The following is a 13082-nucleotide window of genomic DNA, read 5'->3' as shown; positions in this document are numbered from 1 at the left end:
GTATCTAAATCCAGACTGCAACAAACCCTAAAGTAGACCCTCGCCACAGGCCTCAACAGACGTGTCTTCTCCCATCAGATGCCTTTGGTGGAACGCAGCAGCCACTCTCAAGAGCAACAAGTATTTCCCTAGTAACAGACCAATGTATTGATGACATATTTCTTTATCCACACCTGTCCCCAGATTCGGGAACATTGAACGTTCGTTATCAAGATGGACTACTCTGAACTCTGTATATTAATTTTCAATCGGTTTGCTGGCTGTTTGCCCTAAACTCCTCTCTCCCTTGCAGGCTGCTAGCATCACTCTTCCTGCATTTCACCTTGTTTCCCTTCTCAGGGCATTAAAACAAGTAAAGGTACAAGACAAAATGACAAATTATCCATTTCTTCTACTAACTCATATTCTAGGCTCTCTTAACAGTCTAAATGAATACAGAGTACAGGCTACCCTGCTACTCAAGATAATAGGTTCTTTTCCTTTAAAGGTTGCTACTTGAAGAAAAATCTGTTCATTGTCCATTCACTGGTTTTAACATTGGTATAAAATCATGCTGTGTTTCAAAACACAGCCTAATACTGACATACACTATTCCTCAAACACGCACACAAAATCCAGAGTACTATGTTAGCATATTTTGCAATAAACATTCAGACTATTCAGTTTTTACATTTTCTGATGAAACTTCTGCTAGAAGATGTACGATGTTTTGTTTTTTCCAGGAAGAGTTCAGCTCAAGGTAGCCACATCTGCTGCTTGCCCCCGCATCAGCCCAGTATGGTGCAGATTCAAAAGGGCCACAATTCCCGGGACACTTGCTAAGGGCTCGCTGGAGACGTACCAAGAATAAATAGCGAGCAGACAGTAAGCTCTCATCCCAGGAACAGGTAAGTTATGTATAACGGCCTAACTAAACCCTTAGCAGCCACTTTTATTGCTTGTGAGACTGCAGAAAAGAGAAACTATGTGATGAAGGATTAGAGCTCACCTCTTTCTTTTATCTCTGAGCAAGAAAAGTCACGGCCATCAACGGCAGTCCTCTGAGCACATGATGGATGCCTCAACTTAAACCAGCTATTGCCCTGAGGAAACAATTAGGTCTTTCCATTGACTGCACTAAGATTTAGAAAAAGCTCTTCAAAACCATAGAGCTTCGAATAGAGTTGAGCCCAGAAGTCTAATATTTAGATGCGAGTTCCTCCCTGCCCCGCAAAGCATGGCAAAACACTAGTCTAAACTCGCTTCAGCTCAGCTGGTTTCAGTGGGAAGGGAGGTTGCTACTTTGCTCTGTTTTCTGAAGGTAGTATTCCTCCCTCTGCTAATTATTTATGCCTTGGTTTTATATTTGCAACAATAGCTCAAGCACTGTGTTGGGCAAGAACTCTCCCTCCACCATCCTCTACAAAGACTGCAGGGTATGACAGAAAAAGGAACAAAAGTAATTCAGCTCTGCCCTTTTCTATAGCACACCCAGCAGGCAGGCTAGGTGTCTGCAGTAAACATGGAATGGCATTCTGTACCAGTAGCTTTCCTAGACATAGTCAGTAAACCCAGATTCATAACTTAAAATTAATGACTAGTATCCTAGACAGGGTCAGTAATCCACAAATAAGCCGCAAGCAGATTTTTTTAATTTAACCTGTAAAGCAAACCACAGTATATATGAAATGGGAGAGGGGGAATCTATATAAAGCTGTACAATGCAGAAATCATGGGGCAAACAGCTACTAGGCCCATGTGACAGATGTTGGTTACTTCTCAACATATTCAGGATAGCAAGTGACTTATTTGGCAGAGGAGAGACAGTTGCTGGAGGAGTTTAAGAGAATCATCTCAGGACAGACATGAAGTATTTAAAAAGAAAAAAAAAATCCAAAACAAAAACACAAGTGGCCTTTGGAAAACAGATTATTTCCAGTCCTGCTAAGACTCATTTCTCAAGCAGACGTCCAAACGGCAAGTAGCCAAGAAGCTGACCCACGTTACACTATTGTACTGTTCAGTACCGTATTATTCAGCCAATTCTACAGCTCAGGCACCAGTTTGTCCACCTGGCATAGATCAGATAAGGGATTCCCACATACCTGAATGGGGCGAAAATAAAGATATGTTAATGTTGGCATTGATGCCAACAGCAAAGCCACTTAAAATAAATGAGTACCAGGGCTGTAGCTAAGTATCAGGCACCCATCTGTGTGGTGTCTGTGCTAAGGTCTAAACCAGTTTCCCCAGATTTTATTTGCAACAGTTCCTTTTCTGATATTTTCTGATATTCTGATATAGGCAAAAAAACCTAATCTCAACTTCAAGTAGGCATCTGCCATCTTCTACACAATCCAGTCAGTAGAGAGAATTATAATATAACCCCTTAAGGTAGCATTAATTGATTAGTTTTATCCAATATTATCTAGTTCTCATTTTCAATTAATCCTGTTAGGGTGGGCATATATACAGAGGGAGAGAATCAGAATCTGCATCTGCTACCAGAGGGAAGCGTTAGCATGCACAAGCACAGTCATGAGATTTATAAAGAGAGTCCGTCTGTGCTGAAGATTAGTAGAGTCGAGACATGGTGGAACACAGGACTAGGAATAATACCTTGCTACAGGGATGGAGGGGATCAGAAACATAATGAAACAAGAACAACAACTATATTTTTACTAGTATACAAATGCCAGAAGATCCAGCTAGAGCAAACCCCCAGGATTCCAACTCATGACATACCCAAATTCTGCTAATTTGAGAGGGATTTTTTTTCTTGGCCTGTCACTACAGAGATTAAACTGACCAAGAAAGTTAGGACAATGCAGTTGTTCAATGCACTGCTGAGCTAAACTGTAGGCATTTATTTTAACTTTTATTACTGTTTTCCTTATTTGATCAGTGCTAGATTTGATGTTTATTGTATCTCATAAAAAGGCATTACAGTCTCCTGGTCACTCAATTTGATTATGCAAACCAGCACACATGTAATGACTCTAGGGACACAGTCAGGCATCTGTAGAATTGAGTCCAAGATAGAAGAGTTATATGTGCACAAAATACTAATTTCAGAAAGAGTATTTTTTACTTCCTCTACAGATAATACTGGCACTACTTACCACCAGTATAAGGTAAATTTGCATTCCCAAATAAAAGTGTGATTGTAAATTGCACTTACGCACCCATACCATTTTAACGTACGTAGCCTCGATACGTGTGAAAGATGCAGAATCATTGGCTTTAGTACGAATAGCAGCCAAAGCACCACCTTTCCAGAGCCCTGGATGTCTAACCATACTGTTATTTCCACTTATGCCAGTTAGACTTAGACAATTTAGAAATGACATCATGTGCTACCATTACTTATTCCATTTTGCTGTGTTGCTAACAGGCATTTGGGGCAAACTTTTTACTACAGTGCATTGTTACCTTAACAGTCAACAGAGATGCAGTAGGACATTATCATAGTCCCTAAAGACAGAGTGCACTGCAAGTATTGCTCAAAGTATGATTCTATTCCTAAAACAGATTTAGGCTGTGTACCTCTCAAGGCAAATAGTTCTAATAATACTGTCTAGCAACTTCTGGAAACATTAAAACTGCACCATCTCTGTGTTAGCCGAGACAGTAAGCCCAACGCCTCTAGGACATGTCTTATTTTTTACTTTATCTATATCAACATATTCAGGACATCAGCTTGCAAACAAAGCTTTAAAACCAGTAGAAATATTTTCCTTTAAAATTTGATTAATGCAATATGTTCGCACACATGCTCCTACAAAAACGATTACTCTCCAAACACTTCACTGGCAGCTAAATTAATTTACTTGCACAGACCTGGTGCCACACATTGTTTTGCGACTTATTTGAGAAACTTTTAACGGGCTTCCTTTCCAACCTTTGTGAGGCTTAGGCTATCAGGACCTACACTGTATTCCATGTAATATAGATACGGAGTTAAAAGAGATCTTGCACTTGTGTATTTCTTCTTACACCTTTCTAGGCTCCTACCCGGGAACCTAACAATCTGATTCCCTTAACATTTTCTTCTCTATTTACCTGGAAGTCTTCAAAGATTACCCTATTTTCCATGTGATTGTTAATGCTAATCAAGAATGTTTTGTCTCTTGAGAATGAGAGAACTCTCTCCCACCTACCTGCCCAAAAGCATGATCTCCCTCCCCCACTTCTAAATGAGTAGCTGGGTCAGGTGTCCAACTTCTCATGCTCTTACTTTCTGCCAGGCACTATATATTACAACCCTTTACAGATGTAACTAGGTATACAAATTTTTGTATGAACCATGTATACAGTAAAATATGTCTTAAAATATCACAAAACTGAAATAAAAAGTTGAGGCATAAAATGATGACCATTCCTGACTGAGTCAAAAGCTTTTCAGGAAGGTATTACAAATCAGAGCAGAGGAACAGAGAGCATAGACAAATTTATTGCACTTTTTTTTGGAACTTCCTACTAAGTGTTAAGAGTTATTCAGTGCTTTCAGGAAAATGTCATTGTGGATATTTACAACGACAGTTATAGAGCAGAATGCACGTCTACCAAGAAATAATTTGGGCCAAAGCTGCAGTGCTATAAAACATCACCCATATTATCTTGTGCCAGAAGACACACAGAAAAGAGACTAGCCTAGCAAGCAGCTGTTAAGCCAAAAATATCCTAGAGCTGTATTTATTCCAAAAATATTTGCTCTTGGACGTAGTCCTTTGGCTCCTCTATCTCTAGAGAAGGGCAGAATTTTATACGAGTAGTCTGTATTTTTCCTGTTTAATCACCACTGCCCAAATATAAGTGAGATCTATAACAATATTAGAGAAAATACAAGTTAATGATTTATTAAAATATTTCAACATGTATTATTTTAACCTTAACAGGTTACTCCTAAAAATCCAATAGAAATCAGAAAGCTACCTAATTTGAAACAGGAAAAGTATTCTATTATCAAGAAATTCTATTTGCATTTTTGATTTAATGCCATTTCTATTCAGCAGTAACTAGTTTTAATAAAAACAATTGCAAACTGCAAATAAACATTTCTAGTATGAAAAAGAATATGTGTAGTTACCAGATTAGGAAGGACAAAAAGACTAAATCTTGAAGGAACTCGAGGCTTATACTACTGAAACCACTGAAATCTGAGAAAATGAGCAAGCATGTGCGCTTATATGTATATATACGTACACACACACACACACACACCCCCATATGTGCATGCATAACAACTCTTAAAAATAATTCTTAGAAATATTTTATCCAGCTCAGATTCAGGACAACTTTTCTTAGCATTAATTCTCGACAGGTTTGAGTATTACTAGGGACACCAACAGGCTAATTTTTCTTCCAGAAGACAGGAAATTTGTAGCAGTTTTGAAAACCTGGATGAAGAAACCCTGCTGTGCCTAATTTGGGGGGGAGAGCAGGTGACAGACGCCAACAACACTGGGCAAATTCCAGGCCTGAGGAATCTCCCATATTCATGTGTACCCACTTCTAGTTTTTTAGTCTCCCACTACGTCATTTTAACCATGGGCCACATGCTATCCTGTGAAGCCGCTTTCAAAGCTATCACGTTCACTGTCAGTTTAAAGATCAGGGTGGAATGGACAATGAACTTTGTTCTACGCTTCCACTCTCCACATTATTAACTCTCCACATGGAAGTTTTTGTGATTGTGCTTGTAAATCAAAGACTAGTATTTTGGATCCATTCTAGTGACCTGTACCAGGAATTTACAGCCTGGTAAAACAGACTGAATTTTCCTAAAGCCAAATATATTTACTCAGCGTTCACTTTGATCATAGGAGGGCTCTTATGTGACTTCACTCAGGAAAAAAGCTTGTTGTTGGAGGTAAATAACTTGAAGCAAAAATCTAACTCAAACTATAATTTGTAGGACTAATAGCTGCCACCAGGCTGAAATAAAGACTGTATCTATAGCATATTCAAAGGCTTAAATGATGCTGACCGGCATACATCTACTAACAATCTAGCTTGCTTCAGTACCGATAACATTGAAACTGGCAGCAGAGATTTCAGCACCAACTACACAACTTGAACCCTGAATATGTCCTTGTATTAGCAGCCTACACAAATTGCATTGCTGCAACTTCACTGGTCTTGTTTGCCAAAGTTTCCTAGATTAAGCCCACCCCAGCTACGATATGATGCTACAACTACATTCCTGAATGCACTTGCTGCCACCCTACAAAAGGGTTTAGACTTTAGAATTAACCTAATCATGTGAAAGATATAAACTATTTTTTTGCATTAACTTTTTTCCCCACAATCAATTTACCCTGTAAAACACAAGGACAAAAGGTACGGCAGCGTAGCAACTGACGTCCAAAAGAAAACACACTTGACAGCTCCATCTCACAACGTAGCCATTCTGAAGTCTAAACTTTTTATACTTAAATTTTATTTATAGTTTTATATGCATCTGCTTGAAAAGAAACTAGTTCTTCAGTTTCAGGCATTCAATAGTGTTGTCTCAGACATCATTAAAATAATACTTACAAATAAAAAAAAAATGCATTTCAGAAAGTAGTTTGCTTGCTCCAGCAATGTAGAAGAAACACCTTTTAGATAGCTTTACAAAAGGGTCTGGGATGAAGAAAGGTGGCTACTTGCAAGTGTTAGTAATCTGACTGCCATATTCAAAACAGCAAGTTCTTCACAGTAAAAGAAGCAACTCAGTGATAATCTAGTACTTCAGAAAGATCTTAGCAAAAGAGCTAACTTACCTGCTTTGAGTGAAACACTCTCATCCCATCATTTTCTCAGTGTCTTAGATATCTCTTCAATACACAAATCCAGCAGGTATTTATAGATCACTCCGATTCATTATGCAAATAGTATGTAGCCTGCTGAATTTAATTGAGAGGGAGGAAATACCTGCAGAAACAAAGATATGGGAATAAAGAAGTTTTCCATGAGCAGTGAATTTACATGCAGCAAGAAATTTTAACCATCAAAACTTGCTTAGTATTTTAGAAGTATAGCTCCTAAACCAAATCTGTGTAGTTTAGCCACCTCTAAAGACAGCTCAAGCACCTTTCTAGAGAAAGTATTGTAGGAAGAAATACACGAGGAGAAGGAAAGGTATAGTATACTCACCAGGCGCGTGTTAACGACAGGAAACAGCAATGCTAAGAGGGCCCCATTTAACATATGCATCTGCAACCTTAGAAGAGAGATGAGATATTATTTTCACAGATTAGAAATGAAATGCAAAGTTTTTATGTAGTATGTTATATGTACATGTTATATATAGTTATGTAGTATTTTATGTAGTGTATCTTTCATAAAAGGTAGCAGGAAATTTGAGAAAATTCTGCTGGCTTTAATTTGAATAAAGCCACTGTTCACTGCAATAACCAGGATAAGAACTCTCTTTAAATAAACATTTTAATAATTTCCTGAAGTAGGACTGCTTTCTATAATGAGCTTTGGATTCCTAGAAGGTTTTGACTGCCTGTTCATATTAATCCTGTTCATATTAATCCTGTTCATGGTCCAGGCTGCTAAATGGTTGAAATTTTGCTGTTCATTTTGCTTTCAGAGCTTAAAATAGACATTTGAGAAAGTTTTTACTTTCATCCAACTCCATAAATGTACATGACATCAAACTAAAGCTTTGGGAATTTGCAAGAAGTCTGATTTTTGAGTCACTTAAATAAAAGAATTATATTTGTAAAGATGCAACAGAGAATCCCAAGCAAAGACAAGCGAAAGAAAGTAGTATTTAAATTACAGTGCTGTATTTTATTTTATACAGCTTTCAGTCATCTCTCCCTGAACCACTGTTGCATCAGGACCTACAGAAGTAAGGTCAGTACTGTTTAAGTCTACTTTATATAAGAGACAAAGTAAAGCATAAATTTCATTCTACAACCACTGCCTGTCATAAACTCTATTAAAAATTACAAAGTTTATAAGTAACTTGGGGCGGGGGAGGAAGGTATTACAATTCCAAAACAGTTCTTCAAATGTCATTTGTATGTCAGGACGTCAGAAAACAGAAAGGCTCATTCTGAAAAAGAACAAATACTGCAGCCTCTGCCCTGCAACCAGTCCTTTGCAAATGCATAGTAAATCCAGGATTTCCTAGACACCAGACTTACTTTGCACGCTCTCTGAGATGAAGAGGCACTAGTACTGTATCTCTGTATTCAGCCTACTCCCTGCCCAAATAAGGAGCAGCAGGAAAAAGTTGTAGCGAGACAGTAGCACCTCCAAAACAATTCATGAGGCATGCCCCCAGCATCATATTTTCCAGTCACTGCCTAGACTAAGAGAAGAAAGAGCCGAGTGAACTGTCACGGTGGCAACTACAGCCATTCCTGATTATCATTCTGTCTGGGAAGTCCCATGACCCTCCTCACAATATACTAGCTGTACCCCTATCATGCAACGCACATGAGAGAGGGCCTTTGAGAGCAAGAACTCTATAGGTAAGAACCTATAAAAAGTATGGGCTGTTTACTGGACTCTACTGCACTAGTCCATTAGACCACTTCCTAAAGTTAGTAACAATAAGCAATATTATAGAAAAGATTGCACACATTTGAGAAATACCCAAATCAGTAGGAATCTGCTTTAACTATTTAACTTATCTCCACATTTTAAAAAATAGACCCATACTGTACATATGGCCTTCCATGAAGATCAGCTACTAATTTTTAGTGAAGATAATCAGAAAGTACGAGGCACATGACATACATTTAACAAGCCCATAGGTTATTCTGTAGAAGGACACCTGTGCTCTCATCAACTACTGCGCGAATAGGTGTTGCCTGTGAGACCAAAACCACCACCAGTACAAAAGAAACAAGGGTCAGTGGACTCAGCACCCACAGCTGAAGCCATGACCCTTTTCAAGGTCTCATCATTCAGTCCAGCCAGTATGTCTTTCTAACTAAGGGCTGGATGCGTATCTTACTATTTTATGACTTAAGCCACAATCAACTTCTAAGCACACCATGCAAGTAGACAGAAATGCAGCAAGGATGGGGCATTACCTGAAAAGAATCATTGCAACCCGACATGGAGGACAGTCAAGAAGAAAAATCTGAAACATTAGGCAAAAAAAAAAGAAAGAAATTAATGATACGATCTTATTTAAACTCTATTTTGTGTATCTTTCTTCCTCAGTTCTGTATGTGACAGATCACTTCTACTAGAAGAACTGTTTTACAGCAGAGCTGGAAAAGACTAAAAATCATGAACAAATTAAAAGATCTCACATTACCTACATATACAAGGATTTAAGCAGTATGAGCAGCATCTAGGATTCAGCTTCTGCCAGTTCCTAAGAAGCAAATCAAGTTCTAGTCCATTTGAAATTCTCTCATTATTAAATATATATATACTTATATATAGATCTCTCTCTCTCTCCCCCTCTCTCAGGGCTTTTGTAAAGCAGATTACTGTATTACCAATCATTTCACTATTGTAGCCTCTATAGCCTTACTTTGGGAAGTGCTAAGAGGCTTTTATAGACAACCATCTTACATTAGATCTTCAAGACTGGGTCCGGCACTGCTGAAGCAAAGGAGAGTATTGTCATCATAAATGCTTAGTATTCAGCACAGCAGGGACCTTACCATGACCAGAGGATATCTCAGTATCCGTTCTATAGATAACCTTAGCAGTCATCTTTAAATACATTTGTTGCCTTATTTCCATAGAGTATTTTTGAAGTACTGTTTAAATTTCACCAGTAATTAGCTATCTATTTCCTAAAACAAAAAGTAGCCTAATGCAATTTGAGCAGTATATATTTGTTTCTCTTCGCAGGCCAAACTCCTACCATAAATACGACCTGGTTTAAATCCTTATGTAATAAAATATTGTTGATTAGCAACAATCTCCCATCTAACTTTCACAGCAACTTAAAACACTTCATATCAGCAAGTTTTACTCTGGATAAAAAGAAAAAACTGTGCAAGTGTTCAGTGTTAACCCCCTACCCCCCCTTTTTTTTTAAAAAAAATATTGTCCACTATGGGGGGGGGGGGGGGCAGAAGAATTCCTTCCTAGTTTGGTCTGCTCTCTGAGAGAAAGTATTTCAGTAAAAAATGGATCATGCTTTTTTCTGTTGTTTCTAAAATAAGTGCACAATAGATTATTTCACTGCCAAGCTACTAGTCAACTCATTAAATCACTCCAAGTGAGAATATTTGAAGAACATGTCCACTTTGGGGACAAGTTGGATAAACTGAACAAACCTATTTCTTTGAAGTGCTACAGGGCCTACCTGGCCAGGTAACTGATGGATGTTCAAATTAATTACTAGCAGGCAATGTACTTGCTATAGCAACAATCGAAAGGTTGAAGGCTGCATCATTCTATTCAGCCCTTGTGCCTGAAAGGGCCTGTTATTACCATATGAATAGATGCGCACATTTCAAATATTTTATTTCCAGTGCAGGTTCCTAATATACAGCCATTTATTTCTCTAATCAAATTACTTGTATGTTTTAATTCAAGTCCGTCAGTCTCAATAACAGTTTAGAATGTACACATACACTCACAGGAAAAAAAATCTTTTTCCTTAGTCATACAGAACTCTAATAGAGGCACAGCAAGAAAAAGGCATCAATTAATTTAAAGAACCTCAAGACATTTGCTTAGTGAATGCTCCTAAAAGCCAATCAGAGTTTCTTTCAAGTCTTGTATTTAAAAAGCAAGCCATTTCTACTCATCAAGGAAGGTTAAAGAGTAAGTGAACACAATGGATGCATGATGACAATCTGCTAGTGGATGCTTTCTTTGCTAAGGAAAAAACAAAAAACCCACAAAATCTTATGTGAGGTCTATGTATCACCTTACACATTAAGGCCCATATGGCTTCTGGGAAAAGTGTCCAACACTTACTAATTACATTTCATCATTCCGTCATTTGATATTTTTGCAACAGACTCTGTCTACTAACTAAATTAAAGTTTCATCAACTGTGGACTATATCCCTTCTGTCGTGGACCATAAAATTTTCCCTTCTGTGGTCTCTTATAATACCTGTTTTTTCCCATGCTATTTGTATATATTCAAAGTATATATTCAAAAAGTCCAACTTTTTAAACATTCCATGATATATGTTAACAGAAGGAGAGACGGCATTTAGAGTCCCACTAGTTCATTTGAACCTTTAAATTCAGGTATCTTATGATTTCCTTACATTCATTTGAAGTACTGTTCATACTTAAATGAAGAAAATTCTATTCCTCCAGTACAGATTTCATTTTTTTCTTTTTATTTCCTACATCTTAAAAAAAAACAAAAACAAACTGAAATGTTTTTCTCTGTGTACACAGAGAAATGTGTCTTAATCACACCAGTCATTCACTTTTCTGACACACTGCAGAGCGTTCCAACTACTGAACGGCAGAGGAAAAACTAGGGTACAACTCTATGTAGCAGCTGAATCTTAATGTACCTGCTGAATCTCACCATTGAGGTGAAACAGTAGCAAGTATTAAAAAAGTATGGTCATAATAGTTACAAAGATTGAGATGAACTCATCAACCTAATCCAAAATACTTTACTGCCTCAGAGACAGGCAAAGAAGAGAACAGGATTCACAGCTGCTCATTTTCAGGTCAACTCTACAGCAACAAACACAGTTTCCGGATTTGTGATGGCAAAAGAAATATTAAATATTTTTGAGCATGCAAGTCCCTCTGTTATGAGGGATCTTTCAGAAAAATGTGTTTGTCTTTCATTTTTGGGAAGGATAGCAGGGAATTTAACTGGCATGTTTATGTTAAAACTTTAAGATAGTGAAACAGATCTTCAAATGTTTCAGCTTTAGCAATTTAATATCAAGCACTTTCTCTCTAAATACCTACTTTCCATGATAAATAAACCTCACAACCTCTTAAAAGGAATGTTTTACAGACCCTTTGTAGCAGATTTACAGAGGATTATTTCACAGAGTAGATTTAAATGTTAGAGAGCACCATCATTCAGCTCACATAGTAATTAGCAGCCTGAAAATACCTAGTTCACAGCAGACACGCTCATAAGCTCTAACGTACTGAGTGTTCACATACTCATTCCATAATAATATTACATTTCACTGTCATACTGGAAACGCAATCCTTAGCCTTGAGGTAGGAAACAGCTAAGTCTTATAAACTGAACAATATCATATAAAGTTAGTGACATGGCTGTGAAGAGTACCCAGCTTCTGTGTTCCTGGTAAAACTCTGAAGGTTTTACTTGCTCAGACTAGCAGAGATAATAGCCCCCATCCTAGCTGGCACGTTGCAGACACGAGACAACATATATTTTAAAGTACACTGAAGGAGGCTCTTCCACACACGTTTTTATCTGATCATCATTGCGTACATTCAAGGCAGAACAGCTAAACTTTCAATTTAGAAAAAAGCTAAGAAACAACCGCAATGTCCCTCCTCATTTTACCCATTATATTTTCACGTGTTACAAAGGAAAAGAAGGACAAAAGAATTAACTGGAAGCCCAAAATGTACAAAGTAACATTTGAGAGAGGAAAAATAAGCTATAAAATATTCATTGTCTGACCTGCTGAATTCTGGGCACAGTTTTGGTCATTCCCTTCCCTCTCACTTTTACACACACACCACCCACCCAAAAGACAGCAGATTTGGGAAAGGGTTACAGAAGTCAACAAGAATGATCAAAATGTATTGAATAGCTTCCATACATGGATCAATTTAACACATCAAGCATCTTCGACCTGAAAAAGATTTTGGGCTGAGGGGAGCGAGAGAAAGAGAGGATACAAAATCATGGGTGGTCTTAGGACTTGTTATCTGTGCGTTTCCTTACGTGGGCACAGCACTGTGAGTCAGGATGCTTGAGAGACAGAAAGCAGCATTTCAATCTTCCACCAGCACAGGACCAGGAGATTCTGAGATTCTTTTCAAGTAATAAACTACAAAGAAATTCAAAACACTGGTAAATCTGCAAACAGAACTTCACTTCAAGCCTGAGGACCCAGAAGAAAACAGAAGTCAGAAAGTCAGTCAAATTCCTAGTTGCTCTGCAAGACCATAAGTACCGTCCATCCCCATGGGAAATATTTCTGGCACGAA

General features: G+C 37.9%; 1 long non-coding RNA gene across 1 annotated transcript; it reads left to right on the top strand.

Annotated features, from left to right (window-relative positions):
• Positions 1–736: 736 nt before the first annotated feature.
• Positions 737–9330, top strand: LOC135326022 (uncharacterized). The gene is made up of 3 exons (XR_010386704.1): positions 737–887; positions 7781–7833; positions 9157–9330. It is a non-coding gene; the product is annotated as an uncharacterized LOC135326022 (long non-coding RNA).
• Positions 9331–13082: the final 3752 nt, after the last annotated feature.

Source organism: Dromaius novaehollandiae, unplaced genomic scaffold (genome assembly GCF_036370855.1).
Source record: "Dromaius novaehollandiae isolate bDroNov1 unplaced genomic scaffold, bDroNov1.hap1 HAP1_SCAFFOLD_187, whole genome shotgun sequence".
NCBI lineage: Eukaryota > Metazoa > Chordata > Aves > Casuariiformes > Dromaiidae > Dromaius > Dromaius novaehollandiae.
The sequence above is the reverse complement of the archived record's forward strand: the minus strand, read 5'-3'. Positions and strand labels throughout refer to the sequence as shown.